This window comes from Siphateles boraxobius, unplaced genomic scaffold (assembly GCF_051911475.1).
Source record: "Siphateles boraxobius isolate OS27281-9 unplaced genomic scaffold, OSU_SipBor_1 364, whole genome shotgun sequence".
NCBI classification, from domain to species: Eukaryota; Metazoa; Chordata; class Actinopteri; order Cypriniformes; family Leuciscidae; genus Siphateles; species Siphateles boraxobius.
In genome coordinates this window covers 25,155-35,847 of record NW_027508991.1, presented here as the reverse complement: position 1 = coordinate 35,847, position 10,693 = coordinate 25,155, and the positions used below count along the sequence as shown (strand labels likewise).

Here is a 10,693-nt window from a genome sequence, read left to right as displayed (position 1 = left end):
GCACTCATTAACATGCAAGCCGAAAAAAATACGCGCTGCTCACGTGCCGCTGACGCTTGCGGTGTGAAGCGGCCGTAACGGTCTCATGGATAACAGTGGTCATACTGGTGTCTTCAATTGATAACTAGTTTGGTCCCGCGGCCCTCGCGGCCCACAGGTGAAAAACGTAAAGTTTTTTGCGGCCCTCCAGGTGGCGCTCGCGGCCCTATGGTTAAGAATAGGTGGTATAGATGACACGCGAAAAATGGAAAATGGAAAGAAATATCATCATTAAATTCTCAAATTAATTTGTAAAGCTGTCACCCTGTTTCCATTAACTCTTTCTGTCGGAATAAATATATAGGACATTTTGATTTTAGTTTTGCAAAATGCAGTTTATTAACCCTAAAACACATTTGGCCCTATTTTAACGATCTGAAACGCAAGTGTCAAATCGCAAAGCGCAAGTAACTTTGTGGGCGGATCTCTTCTCGGCGCTGTTATTTTACCGGCGGGATAAATGCCTCTTGCGCCTGGCGCTAATCTAAAAGGGGTTGGTCTGAAGTAGCTTCATTATTCATAGGTGTGGTTTGGGCGTAACAGGAAACAAACCAATAAGAGCTTTATATCACATTCCCTTTAAGAGCATGATGAACGAGGTGCGCTTGTTCCATGGCGTAATACTATTATAACGACGCATTTACCAGGCGCGCTTCAGAACCGGTTCACAGCCGAGGAGATCGATGTTCTCGTCAGAGCCGTAAAAGAAAGAGAAGTGACACTGGGGAATGGACAAACCCACCCAAATTAACTTCGGTTAAACATGCATATAATAATTTGGGTAAATATGTAAGCTTTATGCCTATTTTCCCCATCGTCATGGACACAACAATGATTTCCCTCGTGTTTTAATATTTTTCCTTATAATAATGTATCATTTGCAAAAAGTTAAATGCATCTGTGTAGATGAGAGAATCATCTACAGTGTATGCGCGTTGTTCACACTCTGTATTATGGCCAAGAATGCGCGCTTAAAATAGCATCTGAATGTACGCGCAACGCGCCACTGACTTTAGACTGGGTTTTTTCTGGTCAGTGGCGCAACTGTTTTATAGAACAGCAAAATAGCATGAGGGAAAGTTTGCGCCGGAACACGCCTCCTCTTTGCGCTGAACCGCCCGGGGAGCGCAAGTGTATTTCTTAGTTAACCGACGTGTGTCTGTGGAGGGAAAAGTCCGCTTTGCGCGAGTGCAAAATAGGAATGATACATGCGTCAGTGTACAAAGTCAATTGTGCCGGGTGCAAGATAGTGCCCATTATCTGTCTTATTAAGAGTTTAAAATTTTACAAAAATTTACTTTAAAAATCATTACATCAGTTTGGAAAAGGCAGTTTGGTTCACACAACCCACACACACACAAAATAAATAAATATATATATATAAAATTTTTTTTTCAATACTCTGTCAGACAAACGATCTACATCAAGGTACACAACTGAATGTATGAAAAACTACTGTGGTCCCATGCAATCATTGCATGCACAGCAAAATGCATGGCATCTATCCTAAGCAGGTCCGTCAGCACACAGTAGTAAAACTCTGTAGTCGTGTCTCTCCACTGAAACATAATGAGATGCTCATGATCTAACATCAACAAAGCCAAACTAAAAAGGGAGACAACTCCCTTCTCATCTGCTCTCTGATTGGTTGCTTACAGCAGGAACACTCTCTGAATCCCAGTCCCAGTCCATCCAATCACACAGGGGCCCTTCAGGCTGCTGGACCGCCTCCCAGTCGTACAGCCAATCAGACTCTGCATCAAAGCTGAGGACTTCCATCACTCGTCCGTTTGAGGAGACGTTCCCACTTATTGTCTCAGCTCCTGACGGTTGTGTAGTGCTTCACGAGATGCAGGTTGGGCTCAATACCAGCTTCAGCAGGCCATGCTCTGAAATGACCTGGAGTAACCTCTGCACCCGTCCTTTGGCATTACCGTTTGCTTTTTAAGTAGTTCAGCACCTAAACACCAGCCAAACAATCCTCCACATACAGCAGGAGAACTCCTTACATTGATAAGAGAGACATATCAATCTTGACAATGAAAACGGAGCACGGTTTCCTCAGGAAATTAGTCAAACTTTTAACAAGACACAGAGGACTGTCAGCGGTACGCTTTGAAGGCTGTGGCAAAATAATCTTTTTGCTTCAGGTTTATGTCTCCTGATCCACCGAAATTACAAAATACAAGAAACAGTTCCAGATCCAGCCAGAAACATTGAGGTACGTTGCCACTTTACAATATTCTAGATTCAAAGTGTTCATGAAGGTTTTCAGCTACGGTCATCTGATGAAAACATATATTTAGGATATTGCATATCCTAAATGTTTGCCAAGAAAAACAAAATCGTCCAAGAACTATCCCGAGGCAAACATCTCTTTACACAAATTCAAAAACTGAAAAGTGTTTGATTGCTTGAGGAATCCCATAAAAACATCCACCTGTTAAAAACATGCAGTTTCTCTTCAGATCAAAAAATTCTTTTTCATGTTCTTTAGCATGGATAAAAATAGTCAAAATACAAGCATTAATATCCTTGCAAGTCAAGATTAGTTCCTGTATATCTTCCTGGAGGATATAAAATGTGTCTCCTTTAATCTCACAGAGAGACTCTCGTGAGCTGAAGCAGCCCTTTACTACAACAGGAAGGAGTTCTCACCAAGACTTTCTACAAAACATTTCTGCCAAGAGGAGTGGGAGGGGCCTGAGAGAATGTTTGTGAGTGAGAAAGAGGGAGGAGGAGGAGCTAGGGAAGCCAGCCGGCCAATAGAAGAAGAGAGAGGAGGGGCTGAGCCAGATGTATGAGCTCTTTGCTTCAGGCACTACATTTTTCTCACTCATGATCGAAGAGCTGGGAGATTTATACGCTTTTCCTAGGACTGTCATTACGCCCCCACCCCAGCTCAAACTTGATTCAATGTCTCTCTGGAAATGTTAAAAAAAAAACATGGAAATGTTACTCCTGTGACAGCTGCTGTTGTCATTTTCCTGAAGGGTTCGGTTCTTGAACAAGACACTTCAGCTTCCACACATTTGGTGTATTGCGAAACCCCAAAAATAGCAAAAGCAGCAGTTTTTTTATTTCACAAAGTGGGAGAAAGAGATCAAAAAGTTGGAGAAAGTAGAGGACAGAGAGATAAAAAGTGATGAAATGTGATAAAAAGTGTTTGAGAGAATCACAGAGGGCCCCATTGTGCACAAGTCATGTTATGGTGTTAGTGTTGAGGCACGGCCAAGGACAACGCCCCAGTCTTCCTTTTCTCCTTCGTTCTTGCACTCTCACGGGGTGAACGAACTCTAGTTAACTTCCTGTGCTGGAGGAAAGGGGGATGGGTGAATCATCTCTCTCTCTCTGGCCTCCCCTCCAATCCCCTCTCCAGCTGAACCTCTGAGGCCACCGTAGTTCAGATCAGGAGCAAGAGCTCGGTGGAACCATCCTAAGGAAGTCTCTTTTTTGTACAATAAAACATGTTAGCACTACATGTCTGGTTGCCCAATGTCAAATCTAGGTCCTATAGGTAAATATGAGGGAAAAAATATAACTAAAATATATTTCATTTAAAATATTTAAATTGAAATAGAATTCTTTTTTAATTTCCCTACATTTTCCATGATTAATGGCACCACTACAAATTAAAACAGAATAACACTATTTTCCCATTCATACTGTACTTTAGGCTATCTCAGAACTTTTCACTTCTCTAGCTCAACATCTTGTGGCGTTTTTTCCTTACTCTTACTTCACTTGTTCACTTAAAGCTTAAGACATTAATGCATGATTTTCTGTAAAGCTTCTTTGAAACAACATGGTGTGTAAATGCGCTATTACAAATAAAAATGACTTGACCGTCCCTGAGACCGTCATATTTACAGTCCTGTGGAGAAAAAGCTTCTCCTTAACTGTCTGTATTCAGAATGTTTACAGCTGCCATCTTACAACTGAGCACATTATTCAACAGCTTGGGTTATCTTCCCACCTTAGAAACAAAACTGAGCAAAGTATACAATTTTCTGATACGTTGACACTTGGACAGAGTCCCAGCATCATTGTTTCCTGCTGGTCTTTATAAACACTGAGTGTTATCTCCACACAGATGCTGGTGTCCACACATTGGTTTTCCTCTGTTTATGGAGTCATGCAGAAGCATCGTGCCCATTCAGAGAGAGAGTCATAGAGCCAGTTTAATGGATGGGGATTATTAGGAGGCCATGATTGATAAGGGCAAATGGAGGGAATTTGTCCAGGGCACGTGGTTAACCCCTTCTCTTAAAGAGATGTGCCATGGGATTTTTAAATGACCAGAGAATCAGAGGATGGTGCTTGTTACAGTAAGTGTCCACATGACTACACTGGGCATTAGGACTAGAGGTCTGCGTGGGATGGATTTTCAATCCCGCTCCTGTCTGCTATCGCAAGATTTTGTAGCGTTCCCACCCGAAACTTTCATGTTTTTTCCCGTTCCCGCCTGCAAAAGCCCGTAGGAAGTTGTCCATGCTGATTTTTCAGTCCCAGTCTGGTTAGAGTCTGTCTCGGTTTGGTATCTATAGGTTCTTCTTTTCCAATTTCTACACACAATTCTTGAGATCTCCAGTTACAGACTTCTTCATGCTGTTATTATTAGATAATTATATTTTGCTGGAGCCCACAAGTAATTTCTTTCTCCTGCTTCCCGCACATTTATCAGTAACTTACTTCCCTCCCGCATTCACACTCAGCAACTCAAAACTTGTCCCACAGCGTACTCTGTTGGGTCCCGTGGGATTGCAGACCTCTAACCCTGACCCACACAGGCCACAGGGTGAGCGCCCCCTGCTGGCCTCACTAACCAGCAGAAACCTAGGGTGCTTCTCAATATCCCTCCTCGTCTCCTCGGTCCTCTGTCCTCCATCCTATGACCCGGAAACTGAAACAGCTCAGCCATCTTGAAGGACATCTCAATTCTCTCATTGAACCGCGAGGAGTCGAGGATCGAGGAGTGAGGAGCTTCCAGAGGAGTCATGAGCGAGGATACACAGCTGTATCCTATGCGGAAGGGTTTTATCGACTAAACGTGACGCACGTATCAATTCTCCTCCCCCTTCACATCGATCAAAATCTATTTTAATTTATACTTTACCTTTGCAGTTTATATAAACCACACATTACACATATTTCAACAGGGTGTCTTGCTTTATTATTATTTATTATGAATTTCTTAAATAAACAAACTTCTACAACATAAGGGCAGATCCTTTGAGCGCTGCTGATGACGCTATCAAGTGACACTCGAGTGATCAAGTATTCCTCCGTCCTCATTTTCTTTCCTTGCGTCCTTCCCTCACATCCGACAGGGGGAGGAGCTGAGACGCGAGGAAAGGAAGCGAGGATGCACAAATAAGAAATGAGAAGCACCCCTAGTGTTTTCAGGAGTCTCCCATCGACTCCCAGCGGGGACCAGTCCTGCTACGGCGGTGATATGGCAGTGGAGCAATGAAAAAATATATATATATAATCAGGATTTGCACATTAAATTGCTCAATTTCTCCCTGTAAAAAACAGTGAATTTTATATAAACATGATTATGCTTTAAAAGTGATGCTGAGCGGGGGAAACCTACAAATGAGATCTTTTCATCTCAATTGCTGCTCAGTGAGAAAAAATTTAGACAATCTGGGAACTTTTCCTAAATCTCAGAATTCTTAGATTTTTCTCCTAAGAAAAAAGAATCCAGCAATCTCACATGAGTTTCAGAAGAAATCTCAAAATCAAATCTAAAGTCAAATGATCTGTGCTATACTATATATTTTAGATGTAGTATGTTTGAGCAGTAACAGTGGCACAGCCTGATCCAAGACAGAAACAGAGACACTGTTTATTTGAGAGAAAGAACACTGCGCTCTTTGTTCTGATGTTCTGCAGTGGCCAGAGGTTATGACCAACAATAACACATTGACAAAACATCACAAAGGCACTTGTAAAATGATGAAAAATGTCATTAAGTACTAGCTGACCTGAAATAAAAATGGATTCTTTCCCACTGGAAAACAAATGTCAGGCCAAACATTCGGCCTTACAGAAGAAAGAGGTAATCATTTCCTACATGAAATGTCTGTGAAAGCAGTTTAACTCTGGAAGCGACACCCTCAGAGACTCACATGACAGAGCATGTAGATGAGCAATAACACATATTTCAATAATGAAAAACAGAATCCAGTTCCTAAAGAACCCCAACCTGCCAGTATTGTACACAATATTGTATAATCACACAGCATTCAACATCAACAGTAATGAAGATTAAAAAATAAAAAAAACTTACGTTATACCAGCTTTGACTTTTCTGTGAGTTTGAAGAATGATGTTGATGGTAGAAGAAACAAAAGAGGAACAGATAAACATTAGAGTGAGTTTTTAAGGGTCCTGAGTGATTCAAATATACAAAAACACTTATATCTGGCTATATACATATCACACACACAAACACAGTCACACATATGTTTTATGGGGACATTCCATAGACACAATTATTTTTATATTGTACATAAACTGTATTTACTATCCCCTAACCATCCCATCACAGAAAACTTTCTGCATTTTTACATTTTTAAAAGACATTATTTAATATGATTTATAAGCTGTTTTCCTCATGAGTACCAAAAAAAACTTTATGGGGACATTTTGTCACGTAGGATACACCCGAACCTTCAACCCCAGAAAATGCATACATTTCTATCTCTCCATCCATCCATCCATCCATCCATCCATCCATCCATCCATCCATCCATGAATGTTTGATCAGCACAGGTATAAGTATATCATAAAACAAGAGATTATGGGAAGGCTCTGTTTGTGTATAGGATATTTCATCTGCGCTTGTATCATAGCACATTCGCAAAACACAAAGCTACCACAAGGGGGCAGTCTTTACACTAAATTAAACTCTTGTTGTTAAACATTGCCAAACGTATAGAGGACAAGACAAATCTATAAAACCACAACTATCATAAAAGTGTCTTAACAGTGACTGTGATACAAGTTTATGGTTCATATACACAAATATAAAAATCTAAAAGAATGGAGAAAGAAGTGTAATGCGAGCATTGGACAGATCTTTACACACACACACACACACACACACACACACACACACACACACACACACACACACACACACACACACACACACACACACACACACTGGGACTCTACAGGACTCTACTGAGCTTTCTTCTCAAAGGATGGGTCTGAGCTCAAGAGCACAAACACTGATTTCTTACTTTAATCAGGTTTAGTCTGTCATACTGGAGAGAAAGTTCATCAAGAGAGGTCAGGTGTGAAATGTTTTATAAATATGTGTTTATCCTTCTATATCTGTCTTTAGAAAATAAAATGTTTGTAACATAGGTAACATGTTTCTACTATGACATACTGAAAACGTCTGCTTTTGTGATGCTGGATCGGCACCATTCGGTATCAAATAGAAGTTAACATCTTTTTTATAAGCCCTGTTCACACAGCAATCCCAGTAAATTACCATAAAATTACCAGAATGGCTTTACCGGTAAACTCTGTGATGTAAATGATTGGAAATGACCTTTAAACACATCTTTTTTCTTCATCTACCTGGACGAGAAGCACTTTAGTTTCACAATTTGACTACATTTGAGTGACATGCGTATGGTTCACACAGAATGCGATTTTGCTCCTAAAACAGGTCATAATAGTTTCTGTAGTATTATAGTTACTATATTACGCATACGCAATAACTGCAGAGCCGCGATGCTGATCAGTGGAAAATCCGGCAATCATTCACTATTGCCTACATCAGACCACTAGTGCAGTTCACTGTAGTAAAAACGAGTGAGCGAATATGAGTGTGTGTGCTGCATAATTCGTTTGTGCGCGCCGTTTAATGGAAATGGAAACTAACACCTGTATGATGTGTGTGTATGTGTGTGTGTGCGCTGTGTGTCTGTGTGTGTGTGTGTGTGTGTATGTGTGTATGTGTGTGTGTGCGCTGTGTGTGTGTGTGTGTGTGTGTGTATGTGTGTGTGTGTGTGTGTATGTGCTGTGTGTGTGTGTGTGTGTGTGTGTGTGTGTGTGCGCTGTGTGTGTGTGTGTGTATGATCTGTGTGTGTGTATATGATCTGTGTGTGTGTGTGTGTGCTGTGTTTGTGTGTTTGTGTGTGTGTGTGTGTGTGTGTGTGTGTGTGTGTATGTGTGTGTGTGTGTGTATGTGTGTGTGTATGTGTGTGTGTGTGTGCGCTGTGTGCGCTGTGTGTGTGTGTGCGCTGTGTGTGTGTGTGTGTATGATCTGTGTGTGTGTGTGTATATGATCTCTGTGTGTGTGTGTGTGCTGTGTGTCTGTGTGAGCTGTGTGTGTATGATCTGTGGGTGTGTGTGTGTGTGTGCGCTGTGTGTGTGCGCGCTGTGTGTGTGTGCGCGCTGTGTGTGTGTGTGTATGATCTGTGTGTGTGTGTGTGTGTGTGTGCGCTGTGTGTGTGTGTATGACCTGTGTGTGTGTGTGTGTGTGCGCTGTGTGTGTGTGTGTGTGTGTGTGTGTGTGCGCTGTGTGTGTGTGTATGATCTGTGTGTGTGTGTATGATCTGTGTGTGTGTATGATCTGTGTGTGTGTATGATCTGTGTGTGTGTGTGTGTATGATCTGTGTGTGTGTATGATCTCTGTGTGTGTATGATCTGTGTGTGTGTGTATGATCTGTGTGTGTGTATGATCTGTGTGTGTATGATCTGTGTGTGTGTGTATGATCTGTGTGTGTGTATGATCTGTGTGTGAATGATCTGTGTGTGTGTATGATCTGTGTGTGTGTGTATGATCTGTGTGTGTGTGTATGATCTGTGTGTGTGTGTGTGTGATCTGTGTGTGTGTGTGTATGATCTGTGTGTGTGTATGATCTGTGTGTGTGTGTATGATCTGTGTGTGTGTATGATCTGTGTGTGTGTGTGTATGATCTGTGTGTGTGTGATCTGTGTGTGTGTGTGTGTATGATCTGTGTGTGTGTGTATGATCTGTGTGTGTGTATGATCTGTGTCTGTGTGTGTATGATCTGTGTGTGTGTGTGTGTGTGTGTGTGTGTGTGATCTGTGTGTGTGTATGATCTGTGTGTGTGTATGATCTGTGTGTGCTGTGTGTGTGTATGATCTGTGTGTGTGCTGTGTGTGTGTGCTTTGTGTGTGTATGATCTGTGTGTGTGTGTGTGTGTGTGAGCTGTGTGTGTATGATCTGTGTGTGTGTGTGTGTGTGTGTGTGAGCTGTGTGTGTGTATGATTTGTGTGTGTGAGCTGTGTGTATGATCTTTGTGTGCTGTGTGTGTGTGTGTGTGTGTGTGTGTGCTGTGTGTGTGTGTGCTGTGTGTGTATGATTTGTGTGTGTGTGTGTGTGTATGATCTGTGTGTGTGTGTGAGGTGTGTGTGCTGTGTGTGTGTATGATCTGTGTGTGTGTGTGTGTGTGTGTGAAGTGTGTGTGCTGTGTGTGTGTGTATGATCTGTGTGTGTGTGTGAGGTGTGTGTGCTGTGTGTGTGTATGATCTGTGTGTGTGTGTGTGTTAAGTGTGTGTGCTGTGTGTGTGAGCTGCGTGTGCTGTGTGTGTGTGTGATCTGTGTGTGTGTGTGATCTGTGTGTGTGTGTGTGAGGTGTGTGTGCTGTGTGTGTGAGCTGCGTGTGCTGTGTGTGTGTGTGATCTATGTGTGTGTGTGTAAGGTGTGTGTGTGTGTGTGAGGTGTGTGTGTGTGTGAGCTGTGTGTGCTGTGTGTGTGAGCTGTGTGTGCTGTGTGTGTGTGTGTATGATCTGTGTGTTTGTGTGAGCTGCGTGTGCTGTGTGTGTGTGTGAGGTGTGTGTGTGTGAGGTGTGTGTGTGTGATCTGTGTGTGTGTGTGAGGTGTGTGTGTGTGTGATCTGTGTGTGTGTGATCTGTGTGTGTGTGTGATCTGTGTGTGTGTGATCTGTGTGTGTGTGATCTGTGTGTGTGTGTGAGGTGTGTGTGTATGATCTGTGTGTGTGTGTGAGGTGTGTGGGTGTGAGGTGTTTGTGTGTGAGGTGTGTGTGTGTGATCTGTGTGTGTGTGTGAGGTGTGTGTGTGTGATCTGTGTGTGTGTGTGATCTGTGTGTGTGTGTGAGGTGTGTGTGTGTATGATCTGTGTGTGTGTGTGTGTGTGTGTGTGTGTGTGAGCGGTGTGTGTGTGAGGTGTGTGTGTGTGAGGTGTGTCTGTGTGAGGTGTGTCTGTGTGAAGTGTGTGTGTGTGCTCTGTGTGTGTGTGTGAGGTGTGTGTGTGTGATCTGTGTGTGTGTGTGAGGTGTGTGTGTGTGAGGTGTGTGTGTATGATCTGTGTGTGAGGTGTGTGTGTGTGTGTGTGTGAGGTGTGTGTGTGAGGTGTGTGTGTGAGGTGTGTGTGTGTGAGGTGTGTGTGTGAGGTGTGTGTGTGTGAGGTGTGTGTGTGTGAGGTGTGTGTCTGTGAGGTGTTTGTGTGTGAGGTGTGTGTGTGAGGTGTGTGTGTGTGAGGTGTGTGTGTGAGGTGTGTGTGTGTGAGGTGTGTGTGTGAGGTGTGTGTCAAGTCAAGTCAAATATATTTATATAGCGCTTTTCACAATACAGATTGTATCAAAGCTGCTTCACAGTATCAATCAAAACAACTTAATGTTTGTTTATTACTGGAAAAAAG

At 42.5% G+C, this 10,693-nt stretch overlaps 2 long non-coding RNA genes across 2 annotated transcripts in view; one reads left to right on the top strand and one right to left on the bottom strand.

The window, feature by feature from the left end:
• The first annotated feature begins 1,840 nt into the window (after positions 1-1,840).
• Positions 1,841-6,335, top strand: LOC143702919 (uncharacterized). The gene is made up of 2 exons (XR_013190667.1): positions 1,841-2,260; positions 2,644-6,335. It is a non-coding gene; the product is annotated as an uncharacterized LOC143702919 (long non-coding RNA).
• LOC143702918 (uncharacterized) overlaps positions 6,333-10,693 on the bottom strand; it is a 27,062-nt gene continuing 22,701 nt past the window's right edge. Inside the window, exon 4 of the long non-coding RNA XR_013190666.1 lies at positions 6,333-6,355. This is a non-coding gene — a long non-coding RNA (uncharacterized LOC143702918). The remainder of the gene's footprint in view (positions 6,356-10,693) is intronic.